The following is a 10,925-nucleotide window of genomic DNA, read 5'->3' on the forward strand; positions in this document are numbered from 1 at the left end:
AGGGCACTGTGGGAGCTGGAGAGCCCGCAGGGTGGGGCTGAAGAGGGCATTAGGGTGGGGCTGCAGGGGGCACTGTGGGGGCTGGAGAGGGCACTGAGTGGAGCTGGAGAGGGCACTGGGTGGGGCTGGAGAGGGCACTGGGTGGGGCTGGAGAGGGCACTGGGTGGGGCTGAAGAGGGCACTGGGTGGGGCTGAAGAGGGCACTGGGTGGGGCTGGAAAGGGCACTGTGGGAGCTGAAGAGTGCACTGGGTGGGGCTGGAGAGGGCACTGAAGAAGTAATTGAAAGGGGGAGGAACCTGAGTGTCTTGGTGAGATGGCAGGTGAAATCGCCTTGGTATTCACAGTACCATGAGGTGCTGATGTGGGGGAAACACTTGACCATTACCAATTTCTCTGTACAGCCCTGAGAACCCACCACCCTCTTCGGCTCATGACACTTTTGGCTCCGTGCAAGATACACGTGCCCTTCAGAGGAGACTGGTAGACTGGGCTTTGGTTGTTGTTGTGGGGGGTAAAGGACCACTGCCAGATGGGCGAGATGTGACCTGGTTCCCTATAATATTGAGTAGATGTTGGCCGTGAGAACCCAACTACACGGTTGAAGAATGAGAAAGAAGATAATTGAGGAGCATCATGGTTATCTGTGGTTTCTTGGAACCACTGATTGCAACATGATACTCCTCAGTCAGATGGCGGGGCAGTGTTAATAAAGCTTTGGGGTTTTAGCCAATTAGCCCTTTCACTCCTAATTCCAAATTATTCAACTTGACCTGTATATGTGATAGTAAATAGATATTTTATTCAATATAGGTGAGATTTGATACAGTATCTGAGCAACAGGGCACAATCATGAGTTATATTATCCCTTGTGCCCTAGTTGAAGGTCATGATTTCCATGAGTATACCCTGCTGGCCTGGCCCCCAGCCACCCTTTTCTGGTTGGAGTGATATGTATGGGATACTTCCAATGGCCGGTTCCTTCCTTGACCATGTCTGCTGGATACTCTCCAGCTCCTGGCTGAATACTTCTACACCCTCTGTGCTTGGGGAATCCCTTCTTATATTTCTTTCCACAGCAATGTCTATGGAGACCAGTTTAACCCAGCTGTGGGCTTACACCTGACTTGACCCATCCAATTACAATGATGCCACATACTCATCATTGCCAACCCAGGCCAGGTCAGTATCTCATGACCCCTTGAAAATTGTCTTTTTATGCGCTCCTGAGTGATTGGTGCAGATGTGATAATAGAAAGGGGCCTCTTTTACATAGTAGAAATATAGGCTCAGATTTTCGCCACGACGGAGAGTCTCTCCATCCTGGCAAAAATACGGAAATGTTCTGAAATCCTAAGTCCCACCCCTGAACTCGGCACTTCCCATTTCCGTGGGAGCGGGTCACATTTCGTGCTGAACAGTTTACGGAGATAGAGCTGGCCATTTGAACCATCAGCTGCCTCCACTGCAGTGGGATTTTGGTAGGCCAGGAGTGTGAAACCCAACATTTACAGATTAGATTAGGTAAAAGCTGGTCTGAACTTGGTGGATTCGTTTGGACAGCCAGGGTATCGCTTTGGAGAGGTAAGGTATCCTTTTCGATCTGGTCCAGGGACACCTTTGGTGGAGGTCAGGTGCCCTTTGGGGTAGGCCAGGTGCCTTTGGAATTGTTAAAAGTAGGCATAAATGTGTGTAAAAAGTGCATAAACTTATTACTGTCAAGCTTATTGGAACTGTCATCAGACCTGTTAAAATCAACTGTCAAAATTGTCAGAAGCACATGTCAAAAGGAGCTGTCAAAGGGAGCTGTCAAGGCATTTAAAAGTCCTGCCCTTTAAATCTTTGAAAAAATAATGCCTAGAGTGTTAAAGACAAAAGGTCTGGCAGCATCTGTGGAAAAGGAAACAGAGTTAACCTTTTGAGTCCAATAAGACGCTTCTCCAAGAGCAAAAATCTGATCATAGTGTCTTTGATGGTCTAATGATACTAGTGAGAGCTCCTACCCCTTAGTCCTTACCACTTTTCAATTGAGGTGCTGTGTCTACAATCACATAAGAATGTAATTTGCTGCTCTGTTCTTATTTCTGGGGTTAATTTAATTTAATTTAATTAGCCATATCACCCACTGCTTCTCTTTTAATTGTCCTGTTTCTCCTACTAACCCCACTTTCCTACAGCTATCAATATCTGCAAGGCCTAAAAGTTTCTTAGATTCATACAAAGGTAAAACAAGGCATATATTGCTGAAAAAAGAGACATGTCGACAAGACATTTCGTTTTGTGCTCATCAAGACACTGCACAAGAATACCAGTATAAGGGGAAAACAACAAATTATATTATATAAGAAGATATTGCTGACTGGTTGGCAAGTGGACTCTGATTGGTAGAGGTGTTGCCATGGAGAATGCACCAATTTATGGGGACTGACAGTTAACTGCCAAGCATTGTTTGAAATTTAAACCAGGCAGCTTGATCCTGATTGGTCAAGGCATTGCCCTACCTTGGGTTTAATGTTTGTAAGTTTCCTTTAAAATTTGTCTTCTGTTTCTGCAGTTTCCCTTTGAGGGGCTGCCTTTTACCTTGTCCCTGATTTTGTTAATTGAGTTTATTTGTTTGTGCTCAAAAGAGTTACACCTCCTTGATTGGGTTCAGATGTAGCTCATTGCTGCCTAAGCTGTAGCTGTGGCTGCTCCTGTTGGAGTGGGTTTTGCTGTTGCTCTTGCTACTGCTGTTCTGTGGCTCTAAAAACTGCTGTGGAGTTTTCTTCTGGCCCTCACCTGGAGGAGGAAGACTACTGCCCACAAGGAGGCGAAGAGGGAGTTGGACTTTTTCTTTCTTTCTGGGGACTAACACTACCCACTGCTGCTGTTGCACCCTGCTGCAGAGTGGGGCCTTGTGAGGCTGGAAGAGCCTGCAAGTGGGAGTTTGGAGGGAGCTGGAGGGCAGAGGACACAACTCCAGCCAGAGGTGGGTGAGTGCCTGGGGGAGAAAAGAACTGTAGGGGGTGCTTCAACTGTTTGATTCCCTGCAAGGGGAGGGAAGGAAGAGCTGCTTTCTGCAAAAATGGAGGGCAGTGACTATCTGAGCTTTGAAGGGGAAAAGAAGTCCTCACCCCGTTCTGCCCTCCCTTGCCTGGTCCCAGAGCCAGCTGCATGCACGGACAATTGCCATCTGTTCCTGGACTGTGCTTGGGCAGTGCTAGCTGCTCAGGGGAACACTCCTCCCTCTGCAGCGAAAGATTGGGGAATACGCCACCCAGACTGCAACCACCCCCACCTCCCCAGGAAACATCAAGTCTCTCCTCTCTCCTCTCTTTTCCTCTCCTCTCTCTTCCTCTTGCTCTCCCCTAATCCCACTCCCTTTTGTTCCAGGCTGTTTGTTTGTTATTTTCTTGCCTTTGTGTGATTCAGGGTGGGGCAGCATTTCTCGATAGCAACACCACCTTTGCCGGTGGCGGGGCCCACTTGGGCCCGCTTGGGCCACCTACATGGGGGCGGTGGCCTCTTCGGTCCCTGCTTCTAGTGTGGCCCTGTCACCATTCAAATTGCTGACCCACTAGTTTGGGTTGAAGTGCTACACCCAACCCACCATGACAATCGTGTTTTAACTTCAAAATATATGTTGCGATTGGCTCATCCAGGGCCCTTACGCTAGAGTTGAACTTGGATCATTGCATAATCACTGGCTTAGGTTGAAAATGTGTCTTTACAATGTCCACTAGCTTGTTAAAAGATTTATAATTGGGTGTGTTTGGGGCCATCAAGCTACAGATGAGGTTATATATCTTGCTCATGCAGACACTTAGAAGAATTGCTTTCTGCTTCTCCTCTGCTGATATTTCATTCGCCACAAAGTAGAAACCTAGGCGCTCTATATACTGACTTCAGTCTTCCATGGTCAAGCCGTACCAGTCGATTCTGCCGGAGGGTGGCATGACTGGTGAGTATATTTTTCGTTCTTCTCTTAAAAATTGATATACTCACATTCAGGAGACAAAGTGCAGTGTCAGAACTATTTATCCTCATCACCAATTGTAATAATTTTGGTGTACCGGACAGGTTTCTTGTTAGAAACAGTAAACTTTATTTACAGAGCTCCTGCTGAAGCTACATGCTAGAACAAAGTCCATGACTAGAAAAGCTCCGCCCCTAAGATTACCCATTCTTAGGGCTAATTCGTCTGTACAGTGATGTGATCCCAAAACAGTATGTAATGTTTTGCTTACAATCACTACATTGCCCTTATTTAAGTTTAAAATATTACTCTTAGACTCATTCTTCTCCTTTTCAAACTGGATGAAAAATTCAATCGTATTGATGACGCTGCTACCTAGGGTACCCTCACTCAGGTCATTAATTAATCCTATCGCATTACATGATACCAAGTCTAATATAACCTGTTCTCTGGTTGGTTCCAGAACATGCTGCTCTAAGAAACTATCTCAAAAGCATTCTATGAAGTCCTCATCTAGGCTACTACAGCCAGTCTGATTTTCCAGTTTATATGTAGATTAAAATCACCCATAATTATTGCTGTACCTTGATCACAAACACCTAATATTTTGACTATTAGGGCCTCCACTGTGTCCCCATGACATGACCCTGAGCACTGAGGGTATGTGCGCTGCCATCAGCCACACGGGAGTCAAACATTCACAGATGCAAGGTAAGGATGTCAGAACTGTCCTCACTCCACCTCATCACCATCCTCCACAAATCTTGTGGTGATTAGGGCCTCCCAAGCATGCCTGCCTCAACTTGCCAGGGCGATGGCCTCCTCATCGGCATCCTCCTCTTTGAGGACCTCATCACCCTCATTCCCTTCGTCATCCTCATTCGAGGAGATGTGCAGCTCTTCCATCTTCTCCTCAGCCAGGTCCTCCTCCATTGCAGCACCAGGTTGTGAAGTGCGCAGCAAGCGACAATTATGCGTGACATCCTTGGTGGACCTTATTGCACAGGACCTGTCAAGGCATCAAAACCTCATTTTCAATACGCATATCATTTGCTCCACCAAAGTCCGGGTCGCAGCATGAGCCTTGTTGTATCATTGCTGTGCTGCAGTCTGCGTCATTAGCCACGTCCTCTGTGGGTAGCCCTTGTCCCCGAGAAGCCAACCCTGCAGCTTCTGTGGACCATGGAAGATGTCAGGGATCTGAGAACTGCTAAGGATGTAGGAATCGTGGATGCTCCCTGGGAACTGTGTGAAGACCTGTAGGATGTGCTTGTGGTGGTCGCACAGCAGCTGAACGTTCAACAAGTGGGAGCCCTTGTGGTTGATGTAGTTGACCGCTTGTTGCCACAGAAATCTAAGCGCCACGTGAGTGCAGTTGATGACACCCTGCGCCTATGGGAAATCGGGGATCTGCACAAATCCCAGTGCTCTTGCTTCCTGGCTTTCCTGATCCTGGGCGAAAAACACAAATTCTGTGCCTTCGTGAAGATGGTGTCTTTGACCTCCTGGTTGCACTTGTCGGTGGAGGCTTGCAAGGTCCTGCACAAGTAACCTGTGGAGCCCTGGAAGGAGCCACTGGCATAAAAATTGAGCGCCAGGGTCACTTTCACAGTCACTGGCAGTGGATGCCCTCCATGTCCCCATAGTGCCAAGTCCTGCAGCAAGTGGCATATGTGAGCGACCAGTTGCCTAGACATGCACAATTTTCAGTGGCACTAGTTCTCAGTCATCTGCAGGGATGACAAGCACCGTCTATAGATGCTGGGTCTAGCAAGGCACCTACGAGCTACGTCTCTCTGTGGGTCTTCAGCTGCATGCGCAGCAGGCCCTGCCGCCCCTTCATCATAAGAGAGATGCTCCTCCCTTTGCCGAGCCAGGTGCCTCTGCTGCCATCATCATCTTCTTCTCTACTCCCTGTAAGCCATGAGACATACCGCTAAATCACCAGGCTCCATGACCCGAATGTTGTACTCCTGCAGAATGAAAGAGAGACACGTGGGTTAGCATGGGTGAACTAAGAACGTATCTTGGTTAAGTCTGAAGGCCCCTTCGCGCATGCAGGAGAGCGCTGACCACCACTTGGATGGACAGTGTGTAGTGCTACCCGAAACCACACTCACCTCCTCCCCACTCCATTTGACCCAGCTTCACCCACTGGACTGCACGCTGTGCTCTCAGCTCAGGCACAGGTATTCTAACCTGCACTGCAAGACTGCACTGTTAGCTTGAACCTTGATGGACACAGGTCCAAACCTTAATAAAAGACATTGCAAGGAGCTGAGAGAGCCTCCGCCGGTGACTGCGTCATGGTACCTTTCACAAGGGGATTCTATAACTTGCCCTGTCGGCCAATTGCTTTGCAGTCGCCTAAAATGCATATTAATTTGCAGCCTGTGCCTAAGGAGTGAACATTTCTGGAGCATTTGGTGACACTTTCATGCTTTTGTGTTGCTTGAGTGGACAAAAAAGCTTTGGAGGCCTGACTCCAAGCATGTCAATGGAGCTGCAGCTAAATGGCCTCGGCTACGGAAGAATGCTCACTTTTGACAAGCTTTCCATGTGCGTGGCTGTTATGATCCACAGCTGAGGTTACCCCTGGACAAGTCAGAGTGGAACCCAGCTTGATGGATCCTAACTTTTATTTTGTTTGTGTAGATACGTGGAGAGGGGCTACTGAACAGAGGCACAGGGGTCAGCTAATGAACTTTTAACAAAATAAAACATTTATTCAACAAGAAAAATGAACTATATTACAATACTCCACCCACAACTATACCTTTACAGATGTATACAGTTTTGTAAGGATAACACAAGTTACAAAAGCTATCTTATACTTTAATGTACACAGTAAACACCCAGTCCATGTAAGTCTATGGCACCCTGTGGTCTGAAACCGAGTGATGGATGACACATCAAACAGATGTTATGGATCTCTCCTCAACTCCCCCAGGCACTTGTCACACAGTGAGCCAACCAATCTCACTGAACTCCGTCTTTCACACGAGGGTTTCCAATCTCCACTCTCCAGGACCTCGCCTTCGAATCTTCTCCCAAAATTATGTTTTTGCTTAGACACCTTTCTCAAGGGCTCACCTCCAGGATTTCGAACTCTCCTTCTGATGTTCCTTTTCCCTGGGTCACCACATGCACTCAAGCTGTCTTCCATTCACTCTCTCTCACCAACTCAGCCTTAACAGTACACCACTGCTTCGCATGCCCATAGCAAAGACCTTCAGTTATCTCTTTGAACCTTCTTGCTTCTTGCAAGCTGTTCTCCCTTTAAATCTGCTTTCGGTAGCTTTTGGCTCTTTAAGTCTGAAGCTTGGATCCTTCCTCTCTTAACTTCACTTAATAGGACCTTTTCCCAGGTTCCTGTCCTTCCTTTAACTAGAAGGTCTTCTTTGGGCTTTCTCTTCTTCCACTCCTCTGGACTTTTGGGGGTTTTTCTTAGCTTGGGACTTGCTATCTATCCCCTTTTAGGCTGTTTCTGCTTCACAGCTGTCTTCAAACCAACTGAACTCAAACAGCTTCCAAAACGAACTGCTGTCTTTCCTCTTCTGTGTGTGTGTGTGTGTGTGTGTGTGTGTCTGTAGGAGGAACCTGCCTATCTGTCCCCCTTGCTGCTAAGCAACAGCATTGTTCTTCCTACTCGTGTGTTTACTTTTACCTTAATAGGGGTCGTAAACATCTCATTAGAAATGCAAGTAGCCTTTTATAATGAAACTAAAACTCCATTTGACCTTTCTTAACACTCAGATACAGAAATACAAATCAAACTTAAACTTTAAAGCTAAAACTCATTCCCAACACCCGCAAATACAAGTATAACTTACTTAAGCTATCTTTATTTCCTAATAGTGGCCACATCTCCCGCATTCCCCACCCTCCCCGGCATGTGCTTGTGTACTACTTTCAGTCTATGCTGCCTTCCCCCCACCCTCCAACCACCTCTGCCAGCCTGACCACTGGAGCCCTTGCCCTCGCACTGCACTGAAAGCCAACCAGGAAAAAGCCACTTGCCTGTGTCCCCCCATGAATGCACGGCACTTCTTCCTTGATGTCCTATGGGCGATGCTCGTGAGCGCTGACCAAGGTTGTGTGCACTCACCTCCAAGTTCCCCTCAAAGTTCAGGTCGCCAGGTGTATGCCTTTTAAAGGCAGTCGTGAAGCATGCCGTTCTGAAGTCACAGCGACATGGGTGGTAAATTTGACGTGGGGGGATGATTCCAGCATGCAGGGCTGATAATGAGGCACTAAAGTATTGAAATTAGGTTCCCGACGTGTGGTGGCAGGAAACATGGCCCTCCATTGACAAGTGGAGTGGACAATCACAATGGCGTGAAACCAACGGCCTTCTTGACGCCTGGAATCAATCGGGCCGGTCTCTGTAATGACGATTATATCAAACCCATTGTTGTTGAGTTGGTATTAAATTAATAATGCTCAAAATAAAACTTTAAACACATGCACCTTCCTTCAGATTCAGGTGATGCCAGGAGCTTGGGATTAGCATCCTGGCGAATTATATAACTAGAGCTGTGGATAGGGTTTTAAACCAAAAGAGAGAGAGGAGGAGTCAGTTGAAGGGAGGTTTATAAATCTGAGGAGAATAGTCGAGGCAATGCGGCAGTGTTGTGATTTGAGTAAAGATGAGCAGAGAAGGACAAGAATGGACAGAGGGTTTAACAGTAATACTGCATCAATGAATCCATGCAAAGAATAGTGGTGAGAAAATAATATTATAGGCTCTTTATCTAATGAAAAATAATAGAAAGAAATGTAAAGTAATAAATTTGAGAAAAATACTTGAATAATAAATGATAAAACCACAACAAGGAAAGATACAAAATGGAAACTGGTTTAATGGCATCCGTATGCCCAGCACACAATGTTTAGTTATATTACTATCTTTCAAGAAATTTATACCTGTTTACATAGGACTTCTCTGCCAATGCAGCTTTCTTGATGGGTAAAAATTCGATGAATTGATTTGTTCTCAATTTGCTATAGAATTTGTTGGGAAATTTAAAAAGCTGTTTGTGGTAATCTGATGTGTAATATACCTTTTAAGAAGAATGTTATAATGGAAGATCATATGATCTTAGTTTCCAAGAGAAGAGTAGCGCGGGATTCCTCAGTCGTCTATAGTTAGTCTGTAGTGTAGAGACAGGGTTTGAGTTGAAAGCACACAAGTGTAGCTGCTGAATACCTTTGTAAATAAACAATGTGTTCCACCTAAGCAGTGTCTACTGACCTACTCTATCTATTGTACCAACTCAGCCATCCCAAAACAAGCGTGCAACCCTGGATCCATAAGTCCCAACAAACTGGTGACCAGGATCCAACAATGTGGTGATGAGGAAAAAGCGAGGAAAACAGCTAAGAAATAATAAATTGGCTTTGAGAATAAAACAAGTTAATGAAAGAAATCAAGTGAAATGAAATTGGGCTGTACCTCGCACGGTAATTGTAAGTAGAATTTCGGTCCTAATCGTTGAAGCAATCCCCTCACAGAATGCCGCAATTCTGAAGAATTGATCCTTTCGATCCAGCCGCACACGATTGGTCTCATTATATTGAATGCCTCGCATTCTTTTTCTAAGTGAACGACATCGCGAGGGAAGAGATGAGGTGAGCGATCCTCTTATACACATGTGGGAGTAAAACCTTTGGATTGATTCGAAGTCTGATGGCACCCAGTGCCTCAGATTCAAAACGTTTTAAGGAACTGGTGGACCTGGTAAAAGGTCATTACCAGCCAAAGCCCTCGCTAGTGATGCAACGGGTCAAATTTAACTCAAGAAATAGAGCCCCGGGGGAGACAGTTGCTTGTTATGTGGCAAGTTTTAAACAATTAACCAAACATTGCGAGTTTGGCACATCTTTAAATGAGATGCTCAGAGATCGTTTAGTGTGCGTTGCAAATGAGAACACGATTCAGAAAAGAGGACTGTCTGAAATAAATTTGGATTTTAAGAAGGTGCTAGAGATAGCACTGGCCATGGAAAGTACAGTAAGAGATTCAAAAGCCATACAGGGAGCACACAATGGCACCGTCCTCCATGTTGGGCGGGAAGCCCCAGCTAAAAAGGGCATGAAAATGCAAGGCTCTGCCGAGAAGCAGGAAACAGCCACCGCTAACAGACAAATAAAAAGAAGTGACTTAGCAGTGAAAACATGGAATAATGGTAACAGAGGTGGAAACAGACAATCACAGAATCACACAGTGCAGAAGAGGCCCTTCGGCCCATCGAGTCTGCACCGACACATGAGGAACACCTGTCCTACACACCTAATCCCATTTACCAACACTTGGCCCATAGCCTTGGATGTTATGATGTGCCAAGTGCTCATCCAGGTACTTTTTAAAGGATGTGAGGCAACCCGCCTCCACCACCCTCCCAGGCAGCGCATTCCAGACCGTCGCCACCCTCTGGGTAAAAAGGTTTTTTCTCACATCCCCCCGAAACCTCCTGCCCCTCACCTTGAACTTGTGTCCCTTCGTGACTGACTTTTCAAATAAGGGGAACAGTTGCTTCCTAACCACTCTGTCCATGCCCCTCATAATCTTGTACACCTCGATCAGGCTGCCCCACAGTCTTCTCTGCTGCAATGAAAACAGCCCAAGTCTATCCAATCTCTCTTCATAACGTAAATGTTTTATCCCAGGCAACATCCTGGTGAATCTCCTCTGCACCCCCTCCAGTGCAATCACATCCTTCCTATAATGTGACCAGAACTGCACACACTACTCCAGCTGTGGCCTCACTAAGGTTCTATACAACTCCAACATGACCTCCCTACTTTTGTAATCTATGCCTTGATTGATAAAGGCAAGTGTCCCATATGCCTTTTTCACCACCCCACTAACATGCCCCTCCGTCTTCAGAGATCTATGGACACACATGCCAAGGTCCCTTTGTTCCTCAGGACTTCCTAGTGTCATGCCATTCACTGAATACTTCCTTGTCA

Source organism: Cetorhinus maximus, chromosome 4 (genome assembly GCF_964194155.1).
Source record: "Cetorhinus maximus chromosome 4, sCetMax3.hap1.1, whole genome shotgun sequence".
In the NCBI taxonomy this organism is placed as follows: domain Eukaryota; kingdom Metazoa; phylum Chordata; class Chondrichthyes; order Lamniformes; family Cetorhinidae; genus Cetorhinus; species Cetorhinus maximus.